The 14419-nt window shown below is 39.4% G+C and overlaps 1 protein-coding gene across 2 annotated transcripts in view; it reads right to left on the minus strand.

Moving 5' to 3' along the window:
- IL1RAPL2 (interleukin 1 receptor accessory protein like 2) overlaps positions 1 to 14419 on the minus strand; it is a 392967-nt gene that overhangs the window by 262771 nt on the left and 115777 nt on the right. The window lies entirely within an intron of this gene.

The raw sequence follows: 14419 nt of genomic DNA on the forward strand, positions 1-14419 counted from the left end.
AACAGATGGCCAGTAGTTATAGGAAACCATTAAAGCTTGAATTGAGGAAATTGGTTAAATTTTTCACAGCAAAGGGTAGCAGATAAAAATAAACAAACTTCACCAACCTTCCAGGGAGAGCCAGTCCTTTTACAGAGAGCAGGTACTTATCAATAGCACAGGAGAGGCACTAGATTTTACAGGCACACTGCTATATTGTATAATGATTTTATAATCATTGTATCATTTCCATATATCATGCAGACAATAGTCACACAAGTGTCATAATTGCATAATTACTACATTAATACACGCAGGCAGCAATTACACAAATACTACAGCTCTGAGCTCCAGGAGGGGAAGCCGCCGAGGGCGCAGCCGGCCAGGCTGGCAGCTGGTGCCCCGCAGCCCACCCCTGCGGATCTGCCACGGAGCCAGGGAAGGCGATGGGTGCATGAAGGGTGGGCTTTTCCTCCTCTAATGCTTTAACAGGGACTGGACAGACATTGCACTTTTCAGCTATTCTGGAGTACACCAACTCACCTGAGGTGAGATGTGACCCATATGAAGGTACAGACTTTCCTCTCTGTTTGAGAATTTTCAATATCTCAAGAGAGATACTGGCAACAAATACAAATGTTATATTGGTATATACAAAATATCAGCAAAGACTGACTCTTAAACTGACCACCTCCAAAATTCATATCCATCCAGACCCATCCTTTACCCAGACAGCATTCATTAGGTCTGCTTTTTCACGTGACTAAAATATATTCCAGCTCTGAGCAAAGAAAATGAAGATTTCCTAAGAAAACCTAAAACTAGGAGAAATTCAAGGTGTACGAGCATTGTAGCACATCTGGGCTGCATTCCAAATGACAAGGGCTAAGATAGGGGATTGGGGAATTTTAAAAAGACAAAACTTCACTGAGGTTGCTTTTGGGACCCATTTAAATGTGAAACTCAGGGACTGTGAACCTGTGGGAACCAGGGAACAGATGCCCAACTCATTCCCACTTCTGAAGGCTTTTTTCCCCCAAAAAAATAAAATCCCTTGGGAATCCACAGCAATACTTGTTTTAATGAGAGCATTTCAACAGCTGCATGTCTGAGCACTGTGCAAAGCTGACTTGAGCACTGCTTGTCACAGCTTGCCTTACTTGCACAGTCCAGGGGACATGCTTGTTATAACAAATACTGTTCATCTATGTATATTAAAACTTTCCTGTCTTTAAGGAGAAAACAGAAGAAAGGATGAAGTAGCAATAGTCCTCATCACCCTAGTGTATAGAGCAGCCAGGCAGGGGACATCATGAGCTGATGGTGCTGAAAAGCTAACTTGGTACCAGATCTGAATTTGGTTTGAGAAGTCTTTTTCATCACTGATGAGAAATAAAGAAAATTCTCAGTCCCTGAAATACAATTCCTGTTCTTTCCCCCAAAATACAATTCCTATTTTGAGACTGAATTGATCTTTAAAGGCACAAAAGCTGTTTCTTTACCCTTACCATACATTCCTGTGACGTGCGTATTATAAGCAACAGCAACTAAATTAACTTCGTAACACCCCGGTGGAATTTCAAGGGAAACAAAAACAAAAAATCAAACAAACACTGTTATGTGAAGATACATACTTTTTCATAAGATCTCTGCCCTCTGGGTGAGGATAACCATGCTTCCAGCACACTGCTCTCACTCATTTAATAATGGGATACAATTTTGGATTGTGTTTATGTTGACAGAAAGCAGAAGTGACAGAAAGCTCAAGAAGCTTTGCTTTTGGTATTTGCCTGTTGGAATGGAAATTCTTGAAGAGAACCTCTAGGCTGATAAAATCTGTCACTTGAATATCAAATAAAAATAAATAAAACCAACTTTATCAGCCACTAGAAAAAACTCATCTATTTCCATTGTGAACTGCAGTAATATCTGGTTCAGGCCTCTTCTGTTTCAGTCACTTCCTGAGTTCCCTTCTGCTTTGGGGATCCAAATATTCTGAACCTGCCAAGTAATACAGCAGCATTACCTCAAAGTTGTATCAAACCACCTGCACAGCTGGAGTTTGAAGTCCACAACCTGAAAACAAGGCACAAGCAGGATTCAATGCTAAGAGGCATGAAAACCCCAGCCGAAGACCAACCCACAGAGACACACACCAGGGTCAACATGGGCTCTCCTGACCATGGGCTTTGCTATGGCAATACTCAGCTGATCTGGAGACAGCTCTGCTGTTTCTCCTATAAAACTTGTTTCATCTCTAAGATCAGCACCAACTCTTAAAACTGCAGGAAGATCCATCCATCCATCTGATGAAACACAATTAATAAGGGTTAAAACCTAAATTCCTTATGCACTGAAGCATGCTCTGTTTTTTAAAACTCTACAATCAATAGTTAAATCTGGCAAACACAGGCCATTTAAGCACTTAACTTTGATCATCTTGACTTTCTAAACTTAATTCCATAAACACACAAATGTGTATGTACCTTTTAGTCAGAGGCAGTAATTACAGCTGACAGCTGTGAGCATATTTTACATGTTTCAGTAATAAACCTATCTATCCCTATTAAATATTAATACACAATCTCTCCCTATTACCTATTATGTCATCACTCACATCAGTTTTAGGAGGAAGGTCAGCAAAAACAAGATAACAAGATTTTTGTCATTTTTTAAATACAGACTGAGCAGTTTATAGATGTTAATAAAACCCCTGACAAGAGAAGCACTATTTATTAACAGAACTGATACATAAGCAGGAAAAAATAAATAGAACACTCTCCTGCCTTAAATTTGTTTATCTATTGTATAAATATCAAAGGTCATATTTCAGTCAGGATAGGAAGGACATGGAAAGGAAGGTGAAATGAAAATACACCCTGGTCCTTCTCTATGCTGTTACCTCCCAGCCTCTGCATGGGGACTCGAAGGAGCCTGCACTGAAAGTCAGTGCCACTCTGCAAGGCAGGACACTCGGGAGCCAGGTGGGGCTGCTTGGGTAGGAGAGTGTCGAGATAAGGACTTAGATACAAACCTCAATGCCACTGATTTCCCCCATCTGTGGTTGAGAAGATACAGAAGAGGTAGCCTTCCAGATCTGCCATAAACTCGAGTATCTTCAGCTGTCATGTTTCTCTTAACCTCACCAATTATTTTCATGTTTTCCTAATTGGGAAGGATGAGTCTGGCAAGTGTAAGCGCATACGATACCCACAGACACTGCAGATCATTTGCAATTATTATTTCCATTTTCTGACTTAATAATACAGTGTGGTACAGTTCAGAAGCTGACTCACTTGACATTCAGACTTTTCTACTAAAAAAAATGCTGATTTGATAAAAATCGAGATATTTCAGAGGAATATACTTCCCACAAATTACTTTCAGTTAAACTGAAATGTGTCTTATGTTTGAATTTTTTAAACTTTCTATACAAGTTTCAAGAAAATTCATACTATTAAGGTCACTTCAGTTTCATTTTTACCAATTGTTTTCACCCAAATAACTTTCATATCATTCTTCTGAAAGGTTAAAACAGAATATGTTTTCAAGTTTCTTTTTGTGGGAATTTTAGTGATCAACTTTTCACTCCAATTTGGTTGAAAACAAGAAACTTGGGAAACTTGGACTTGTTACTGGAATCTGCTTTTTTGTTGTTGTTAAAAACTAACCATTGAGGAAACAACCATTCATATTTGGTTGCCAAATTTTATTGCTAGTCACAATTTTTTGCTCCACTTAGTCTCTCCTCTGCCTCCCTGCCCTCCCCAACAGACCTCTGAACCTGGGAAAAGGGCAGACTGCCAAAAGAGGGATTATTTTAGGTGCCAGACAGAATAGGGAAGGCTGAAATTCTCCAGTCATCTGTCAAATGCATTTTCGATCTGGAAAAGGGGGAAAAACAAACGCATCAACACGTACTGCTTAAAAACAAACCTCCACCACTGCTACCCACAAATACAGCAGCTAATCTTTTAGTTTAGCTTATTAAGCTCAGCCTTACAACTACTTGCTTTCTGCTTTCACCGCTCCTGGTAGAAAACTCCTCCAGAACCTCCAACCTAAGTAATTACAAATTTTCTTTTAGTTTGTGCATAACCACATTACAGCCTGTTATTCTTAGAGCAACCCTGCCCTGTCTGCCAAAATAGGCATTTTCTTTCACTCCCAGATGATAACCCCCCCTAAGTATTATCAATGGCAATTAAATATCACAGGCTTCATTTTGCTGCAAGGACAACTGTTCTGTCTGATCTCAATCATAAGGCTTCCCACTGCCCTGACTATCCAAGTAACCCCTCTCTGCGTTCTGAGTTTTAAGGCATCTTTCCTGAACTGGGTAACTGGCAGCATGCATAAGACTCTAGAGTATAGAGTGCTCCACATTTTTCAGACTGCTCCATTAACCCCAGCTTCTCCTCAGCCAGAATTACCTTTGCTGACATGCAGCCCACAGAGTCTTCTCTTATTCCCAGATCTGCAGAACTCAAGCAACAGTACTCACTACCTATGCTACACTATCCCGTATTTTATAGGGCTTTCTCAGATCACACCTAAATTTGCTCTCTCTGCCTAATGCTCCGAAGTTTCCTCAGCCCTTCCAAAGCTTCTGAGGGATCTTCAGATTTCCTCCATATCTCCTTTAAACTCCAGAAATGAACAGACAGAGGATTTCACTTTCAACCCCACCATTTCAGGCACATGGTTATCTGCCCGTATCTTCCAATGATTCACTAGTAGGTTAGGATTGCAGAACCAACTTGTTTTGGTGCTTATCAATTGCTTTTTTTTTTTTTTTTGCGTCCTGTGATAACTCTTGCAAAGCACAAAAGAATCCTTTAAACCATAAAAGCCAAAACACAGGGCGAAGTTCCTCTCTTGGAAAGATTACTATTTTTGAATACACATACACACATACATATTGTCCACACCACTTTTTTTTTTTTTAGTAATTCAAAACCAGTTTTGACAACAAATTTTGAGTCGGCTTTAGTGCTTATTTCTGGCTTCAATCTTTTTTCACTAGGGGATGTAGTTCCATTAAATCAGTGTCTGCAAGATTGGAGTCCAGGAGAATTCCATTCTATTTCACGCTTCATTATGAAAGATTCATATAGCCCTACTCATCATGTTTCTACAGTCATCTACATCAACTTTAGCGTACTAAAATGTTGTACGCTACAAAGTGACACGTTGAAATGATCAGTCAAGTTCACTGGGCTTAACCACTCTGACAATGATACGTAATCTTACTTTGGTTAGGGATAAAAAGACATCCTAATCAGCACACTAGAGCAATCTTTATTGTGGTAATTAGCATTTACCAAATTGCAACATTAAGCTCAAAATGTTGAGAAGTGCCCTAGAGGCAGAAGTACAGGAGAGAGATTACCTACAGGCCACTGAGAATGGAAGATGCTTTGGTGCTGGAAGAAGCCCCGCAGTGATGTGAGCACCACATGCCTGAGCTTGCTCTCTATGCAAAATGGTGGTAATAGTTTCCACAACATAACATGTTAATAAACTGTCTTGCACAAACACACACACACACCCTCCTCAAGAAAAAAAAAGAACACAAGTCATTCCTGTGCAAGACAGACTGAATGATTTAATTCAATTTAGCAGGTACCTAGAAAGCAATACTCAAGAGCAGTAAACATTTGAACTTCTGGGTCAAGTACAAGCTGGTATTTTATTTTACCTTGTTTTTCCATTTCATGTAAGATACCAACTGAGAAACATAAAACAGGACTGGAACTGGAAGATAATCAGGGTACTAGCCAAAGTCTGTCAAAGCAGGGTTGTGTCATCAAATTCTTGATCTTCCTGTAACGCTGTAACTCAATGATGTTAATGGTCTTTTCCAACCTAAATGATTCTATGATTCTATATGTGCATGTGTTAGTGTTTTAACCAAGTCTGAGTCAGAAATCATTAGACTGAAGGAAGGGCAGGTGCCACAAAGCCCAACTCCCAAAGCCAATGTAAATTCCTTCAGCTGCGTTCCATGACACAGACCAGTTAAGACTTCTGAGAAAATCACTCACAAGCTACAAATTGCCAGAAGAGTGTGGGGTTCTTCCGCTTTGGTTTGGTCCTTATTTTAAAACCTTCATTCTGTCGTCTTGTCTACTAGAGACCACCTGGATGGCTCCTACAGCAGATAACTCTATAGTAATGACACAGTAATGACATCGGGTACCTAAACATTCAAGCATTCAAGGGATGCTCAGTTTCTTCTAGGTTGATACCATCAGAGATATAAGACCATTTATCTACCACGACTACTACTTTTATCACTCATACCATTTCCTGTTCCTGGTTTTGCTACCTTCCAGTGATCTACATTTTCATTTATATATTTGTGCCATTATTTTACTAGAAGAAAAACTTCAAGAGATTTTACTGGAGCTTCATTTGCATTTGATGACTCCATTTAATAGCCCTGTGGGCTAAAAGCTAACTGATGAAAATTTCTAATTCGTGATGGCAGAGGAGGATGTTAACCCCATTAGCATCAAAAAGAAATGACCAAGTGTCAAGACAGTTTTCACAGTTCCATTCCTGTCCTTTCAGACCAGTTACAGCTCCTGGAATTAGGTTAGTCAATGGTGCAGACTAGTTCCTCAGTTAACATGTCCGATGGTGCTGTCGGACTCTAGGCACTGACTGCATCAGTCATGCTGCCAGATCCAGTTACTGGAAATTTAAAAAACAAGCAAACCAAAAGATACACAATGAATTGCTTACACTTAAAAGCTCTTAATGAAAAAAGAGAAATGATCTCTTTATTTTTTTGCCATTTAAAAACAAGTGCACCTGAATAAAATGGATGAGATGGGGAGGATAGGTATTTTTTTATCATTTGTCCTTCTCAATATCATGAAACAGGAAAATTAAAGCAGCTTTGTAGCATTCTCAAACTGACTAGATAAATCACAAGCTAAGCACAGGGTTTTATGATACTCCTCAGAGATCCGTCCCATAAGTCTGGCTGAATCCTCAACTCCTCCTTGGTTTCATTTTGACAGAGCCTCCCTGCTGAACAAGGAGTCATTCCAGGCTGGCAGACTCACTGTCACTGCTGTTAGTAAGACTTCACTTTAACCTTTTTAGCACTTTCTAAGTATCTACTCTTCTTCACTTTTCTCTGTTAACTTCAATGATATGATAAACCTCCACAAATAGTACAGCAAACCAGCATTTAAAAAAGGTCACCTGAGGACCTCCGCAGAACATGAAGTGCAAGCAAGTAACTAGAAACAGCAAGATCAGGCACATTTTGCAAGATTGATCTTGCAAGGTATTGACTGTCCAGTTCTACAACATCTCTGTTCTGCAGGGAACTCAATCTATTAACTCAAATGGTGGAGGTTCTTGCTTTGGAAAACGAAAACGCCATGTCAGTGGCCAAACACAGCTAGTTCCAAACACAAAACACAGAGGAAACAGGAGAATTCTAACTCTTAATCTTCTGTTCATTAAGAAGCTAGAACAGTATTTTTGCTAGTCCTCTTTGATGCACTTGCTGTGGCCAGTAGGACATTTAGGTTCTAAAGACAAAAATTAAAAAGAGAAGTTATGAACAGTCGTCCTTCACTCCCCAAAATAACTGAAATCCATTTCAAAACAACAACAGAATCCTCAAAAATGTGGGTCAAAGAAAACACATTAAAAAGGTTTCACTTAACAACTGTATTTTCCCTTCCAACCAAATTCCTGACTTTCTTAAGCAATCTTAAACTCTTATCCCTATTAATAGCTTAATGCATGATAAATAGTACATTATTCAAAAGGAACTTGTATTTTCACATTTGGTACAATACTTGCAAGCTACTGGCACTGTCTTCCACTTGATTTCAAGTGACATGCCCAAAGACTCTGCAATGAAAAATAGATCTGCCCATTCAAAATAGATACTGTCTCTGCCCAACTGAATGCATCTTTTTCTTGCAACCAAAGAAAGAAGAAATACTGAGTTCAAAATGTACTTCAAAGGGGAGGAGAGCACATAAAAAAGGATGAGGTGCCCTATTTAATTCAGGTCACACCACTTCCAAAAGGATGTAGCAGAATTATAAAAGTTTCAAAGATGGGCAATAAAAATGATTAAAGTCATGCTGGTCCTTCTGTATCCGAAGAGATTGAAGATGTTGGGACTTCTTAGATCAGAGAAGCAAAAGCAAAGGTAGAGACAACATGAAAATAAAGAAGACAATATGATAAAAGGTACAGCAAAGATAAGTTGAGGTCTACCATTCAATCTCTTTCATAATGTAAGATCAAGGATACCTTCAACATTTTCAGAAGGTTGCAAAATTGACACAATGCATTATCCACCTGTGGAACATCAGAATACGTGATATCATCGATGTCAAGGGTTTAGGCTGAATAAAAAGGCCTGATGGGTTATGCCTGCATAGATTCCAATGGCATTTTTACACTTTTTTTTTAAATTAATGTTATGATCTGTCCAGATAAAATCCTTTTCTTAGTCTTCTATAAGAGAAATTCCCCGGACTCTAATTTTAATAGTGTCAAGAATACTTGATCTTCATTTTATCAGGTGGCCAAAACACTTCACTTTTTATACAGTCATAAATCATAATACAACAGAAACTGAAACAAAACATTCTGATTTTACAGGTGTCAGTAATTCTGCAACAAAATATCTGCATCTGATATTAAACTTTTAAATGTCTTTGTGATCTACATTGGAGGAAAATAAATTTATAAATATTGGAATTTCAGAAGTGAGGCTTCCCCTTTCAGCTAGCACCTTTCCATAATATTGTAAATATCAATACTTTCAATGTGTGTTTAGTATGAAAATAACCCACATTGCCAAGAACATAGACTGAAATAGTATCAAACATAAATTAACTGCAAACACAAACAAGAAAACAAAAAGGTGCACACTAACAGCACCTGTGTTGGCAATGCATCTCTATTACAAAGCTAACAAGGCCTCCAGGAGATCACAGAAACATAGAATATCTCAAGTTGTTAGGGACCCATAAGGATCAAGGTACTGGGCATTCATTCATTCATTCCTTAAGTGAACATAATGCACTTCAAGGTGCAAGCCAATTTTAAACAACATATGGGAGCAAACTTTCCCCATCTTCCACTCTTGTCCGTTTACTGGGGAGTTCAGCACAGTTGTTGCCAGGAAAAGAAACCACCTCATGCCCACGGACAGGGGAAAACTCATCCCCAGCCTGCAGCCACTTAAACACTGCATTGACCGAGCTCCTCTCAGGTCTGGAAACACGACCGCTCAGTCAGTGGGGCTGAAGACACCACGTCATGGTGAGGCAGCTTCAGAAGCCAGAGGCACACAGAGACGTGTGACTGTACTGCAGTGGCTCCGAGCCAGAGAACTTTTGAACAGGAGAGAGATATTCAGTGGCAGCAGAGAGGAAGAGAAGGTCTATCCACAGGAGAAGATACCAGGAATGTCTCTGATATATCACTTTACATCTGCATTACTATTTTCTTGTTGCTATGGGAGTACTAAAGAAAGTGGTTACCATTTTGCATTCAAAGACCCATGTAAAGTCTAGGTATGAACGGTATCATTTGTTTGCAGCCTATAATTTTCTCTTCCAAGCAATGTTAAATAGTTTTGTTTAGGGGGAGGTATTAACAATATTCTCTTCTCTATTCACATGTTAAAATTAGCTAACCTTCTACCTGCTCTGGAGAACATCCAAGAAAATCTAAAGCAATGACAAGCACTAACTTATCAGGGTAAAACAGATCTATTTTCCATATAATTAAAATTAATGTACTAAGTGGAATACTCTTCATAGAGCTGATGTTATCTTGCTTTTTATGACGAGGCCATCCACCAAATTAATTCCATCATATTTAACCTGAGTGTCAAGAACCAGACTTCAAAGCACTTGGGAGGAAATAGCTTTGAAAATTTTAGTAATGATTACAGGGGCAGTCTAGAAGTCCTTCCTTACCTAACTAAACAACATTGCCTTCATCCTCTTGAGACAGGATCAGCAATGGAAGTCAACAGACGTAAATACTGGAATTTTATTTTTTTTTAGTTGTATCAACACAAAAGAGGAGAAGAAAACACAGGATACACTAGGCTGTGTTTCTATACTCAGGTGATGATTCCTCATTTCAACCTGAAAGAAGATATGATTCGTCACATTTACTCAAACAATCACTGGCAGGAACAAGCAGATCTTGAAGAATGGGCTCAGCATCATGAAAGTGCTACCAACACTTTATTTCTGTATTTCAATAAATTGTTTGATGTTCTGCCTGAAGACTTAAATCGTGCAGGAATAAATGTGCATACCTAGCTAGTGATTGCATTGCTGCTCACTTATCTTCAAAATCTCAACTCCTCCTCAATATTCTCAGAGCTAAACCCTGTGCGGTTCAATAATGCAGTCAGTCCCTGTTCACAGTGTTTTCTACACAGCTGATGTACAACAACAACATAACAGACAGAGTAACACACAAAATTAAGAAAATGCCAATTTTCAGTCTCCAGGCTATTTTCAGTGAGCTGTGAATAAAAGTTTGAAACTCAAGCTAAGTATCAACTGGAGACAGTTTCATGGCATCAGGGAAGAGCCGTACGGAAAGATTTGAACATTGTTACTTAAGGAGTGACTTACTGTGCTCCCACTTCTATCAATCTTACTCAAGGCTCACAGATCAACGGAAGGAGTCCACCTGACCTCAAAAATTTCTGAATCAGTCCCCTTAGTGCCTGTTAACAACACTCCAAAGATGCAGTTTATGTTGAGAATTGATTATTCAAAGGTAAATATATAAAGCTGTAAGTAGGCATATAAATATACTGAGGGGATGCTAAAGGGAAAGGCTATTTCCCCAGGAAGCCAGAGAAAGAACTCTTAACAAAAAGCCACTTTAAAATATTTCAGCTCTTAGCAAAGATCATTAAGTATTATTTGAGATGAGTGAAACGGAGAGGGGAAAACATGTGTCCCAGATTTAGATGAAGACTGATGCTACTTGTGGAAGAAGGAGCTGGAGGTATTTGATGCAGCACCAAAACCTGTAGCAGCAGTTAGAAAGGGCTGATTAAAATTCAGATGCTGTAACCAGAGTACATGAAAAGTAGAGCTACATAATTCATAAATAGAAAGCTACATTAAATAGCATTAAAGAGCCTGCTTATGCAAAAGCAAAGACATGCAGAATGGGTGCTAGCACGCTCAGCGTCCGCACCAAGTCCTGGCTTCCCCTCGCAGATGCAGGTATGCATTTCTAGCGCGCAGCACACACCGTACATCACTGCAAACACTACTCAACTGCTTCAGCAGCATGAGGAGAGCAGCGCTCTCATAGCAACAAGAACAAGGAAACATCAGCTGGAGGATACCATGCAATTAACAATTAAACATTGTGGGGAGCCTGAAGTTGCTACGGGTGGGGAGAAATTAATTCTTCAGGTTTAGCAGCAGATTCCTCTCTGCAGAGATGACACCGCTTCTGAAGGCTGCATACATCCGAGAGCACCGGGGTCAGCTCAGCACTAAGACAGCTGGTGTTGTACACACTTCTGGAACTTGGCAAGTCATCCATCGCCATATAATTGTTATTGCCAGGCATTTAATTTGGGATTAATGGGGAAAAAATGGGTGCTAAATCAGAGCCAATACTATATTATAAAAAAATAACAGGCCAAGTTCTCTATTGCAGTGACTCACCTTCCCTGAGGTCAATGAAACTACATCAGCAGGAAATTTTGTCCCATTACAAGGATCTAAGCAAGTAATTCATACTGAATCATTTATCCAATTAATCTCATTTTTTCAGCATGAATGCTAACAGGCTCCAAATTCCTCTCTTACTTTTATTTGAAGTTATTCACTGAATAATCCTTGCTCGTGACACTGCTGTGAGGTGTCCACAGAAGGATGGGAGAATTTCTGACCTGTCCTCAAGGTTACATAGCATGTTTCTGTCCACCAGGAATACACAGCTTGGAAAGCAAAAGTTGTTTCCCACCATTATTCTGTGCCATTTGCTGGAAGGTCAATGCTATTGTTTAAGAAATTTTGCCAGTGAACCGACTTAGTAAAGCACTCAAAAAAAATGAACACTACAAATTCTGTGAAAGAACACAAAACAAAGATCATTTACCACTGTTCTTCTATTGCTTATATTAAAAAACAACTAGGAGAAATAATCCCTTTTGGTTTTCCCTTTCTTAAAATAAATGCAGAGGTTTTGTATGGATATGAATAATTGAACAACCCAGTGATTTAAAGCTATTATATATTTATATGTTCTTTCTGGTTTTTTTTAATCAAAAGAGTCTGCAGAGATGAACTGTTCAATGGATCTCCCTGCCATGCCCAAGGCTCATTTTTTGCCCAACATGCCGTATATGAGCAGCTTATTCATTATAGTAATTGTTTTAAGGATGCCCTTTCAGTGCTCCCTTTGTTTCATGGGGGGTACCCTGTTAAAAATCTTGAGAGCAGGTTCTCTTCATTTCCCCAGACTTCTGTTTTTGTTCAATCCCTTATGCTACTACACATTAGTATTTAACATTTGTATGGAGTTAATGTTTAAAGGCCCAGCTACGGCTGACACCATTCTGCCAGAAACTACGCAGATTAGAAAGCTCATGCCCAACCCAACTGTGATCACCATGTAGTAGAGACACAGTAAGCAATGCACAACACAGTCAAGGATGGAGCATGCTGCAACTGAAATGGGATGGGGCAAGGCGTAGCCTCGCAGGAGCATTTTGCCACATGGGGCATTTATCAAAGGTACTGCTCAAAGGCTGCTGGGTGGCTTGTTCTGGAGTAAGCAGAGCAATTGCGCTCTCCTCCTGCACAGTCATTAACTCAGGAAGGTGCTCCAGTCCTTTCTGAATTAAAAGTCACAACAAAAATACAATGTCATTAGGGAGGGCTGAATCAAGAAGCGAAAAATATCTCACCATTTTTTCTGGCTGCCAGTTGTCTGCAAAAGCATTTCAAGAGATGATGCTAAATGCTTCTCAAAACGCTAATGTCACTACCAAAAATTGCTTAGAATCGAGCACATGGTCACAAGTGTGCATTATCTGTCATTTGCTCATTTCAAACCATCATATTTACACTCTGCAATACTCAAAGCACTTCTGGTTTGTCCCAGCTGTCCTCTCCTGGTGAATTATCCTGCATTCACTGGGGCCGAGATGGTAGGAGCTGAAGGATTTCTTTGCAAATGTGTTGTGTTCTGAAGAAGCAGAACCCTTCTCTCTCTTCCATTTTAACAATTTGTTGACTGGAGGAAAACGAAAGGATTAACGGCTCTTATGCTTTGGCCTTCTCTACCTTTCTTTTTCATCACTGGCTCAGGGGCCCATTCCTGGTATACACCAGTGAATTTAAATATTAGCTTTTAATGAACCAGTTACTGACAGCCAGGAATGAAAGCTTCATAGAATAAAGGAAATTACTATAGAAGCATAATTTGCCTTTCAAATTGCATGTAAAAATAATGACAGCGGCACACCAGTTTATTTATGTATGTTTTACCTATCTTCACTGATTATTGCATAAGCCGCTGCTATGTGTTACAAGGCCTGCTGTTTCTAGAAGTATAAAGATCATTCTGCTAGGGTCAAACATCTTATTTTAAGCTGCAGAAGTTACTGTATTTAGCTACAGAAGCCCTGCTTCCCACCTCCTACTTACCAACCCAAGCGGTCATCAACCACCAACATCATGTCCAACATCAAAATAATCCCACCAGCCGTGCCAAGTATGCTCAAAGACAACTAATGTTTGTATTTTTCTTTCAGTATCAGAAGCCAACCCTGGTGACAGTTTGTTGCTTCACCAGTTTCTGGGGCTTTGAGGACTGTCACCAGGACTGATGCAGAAACGCCAGTGTTCCCCATCACCCACAAGTTCGCTTAAAAGCACTCAGACTCATAAGCCCTGCATTCTTTTGAACAGGAAGAATTATTGAGGGTTAAGGAACAGCTGTCTCAGAGTAACCTTCAGCAGCAGCCATGGCATTTGAATCATTCAGGACACTTAATAAATTAAGAAGCATGTAAGGAAGACAAAACCATCAAGAACAAATTACTTTTCCCTCCTTTTATTCAGACAGAGAGGAATTCCAACAGCACTACGTCACACATATCTAAGAATGCTTTCTTAATTGGCATTAACCAGTATTTCAGGAGGTAACGTTTCACTAATTAAAAGAAAATCAGAAACAACTTATTATAGTTAGCTTACAGTAATAGTACCCTTCAGATTTTGGCAGTAATGAAGATAAAGCAATAATGCACTCAAATAATTGTTCCCCACAATCCTGAATCACTTGGATAGCTATTAGCTGAAAGCACAATCACGACTCATTAGGACTCTCCAAATAATAACTTAGAACAAAAGAGAGAAAGACTTCTCATACACAAACTCACATAGTT

The sequence above is a fragment of the Strix aluco genome, chromosome 10 (assembly GCF_031877795.1).
Source record: "Strix aluco isolate bStrAlu1 chromosome 10, bStrAlu1.hap1, whole genome shotgun sequence".
In the NCBI taxonomy this organism is placed as follows: Eukaryota; Metazoa; Chordata; class Aves; order Strigiformes; family Strigidae; genus Strix; species Strix aluco.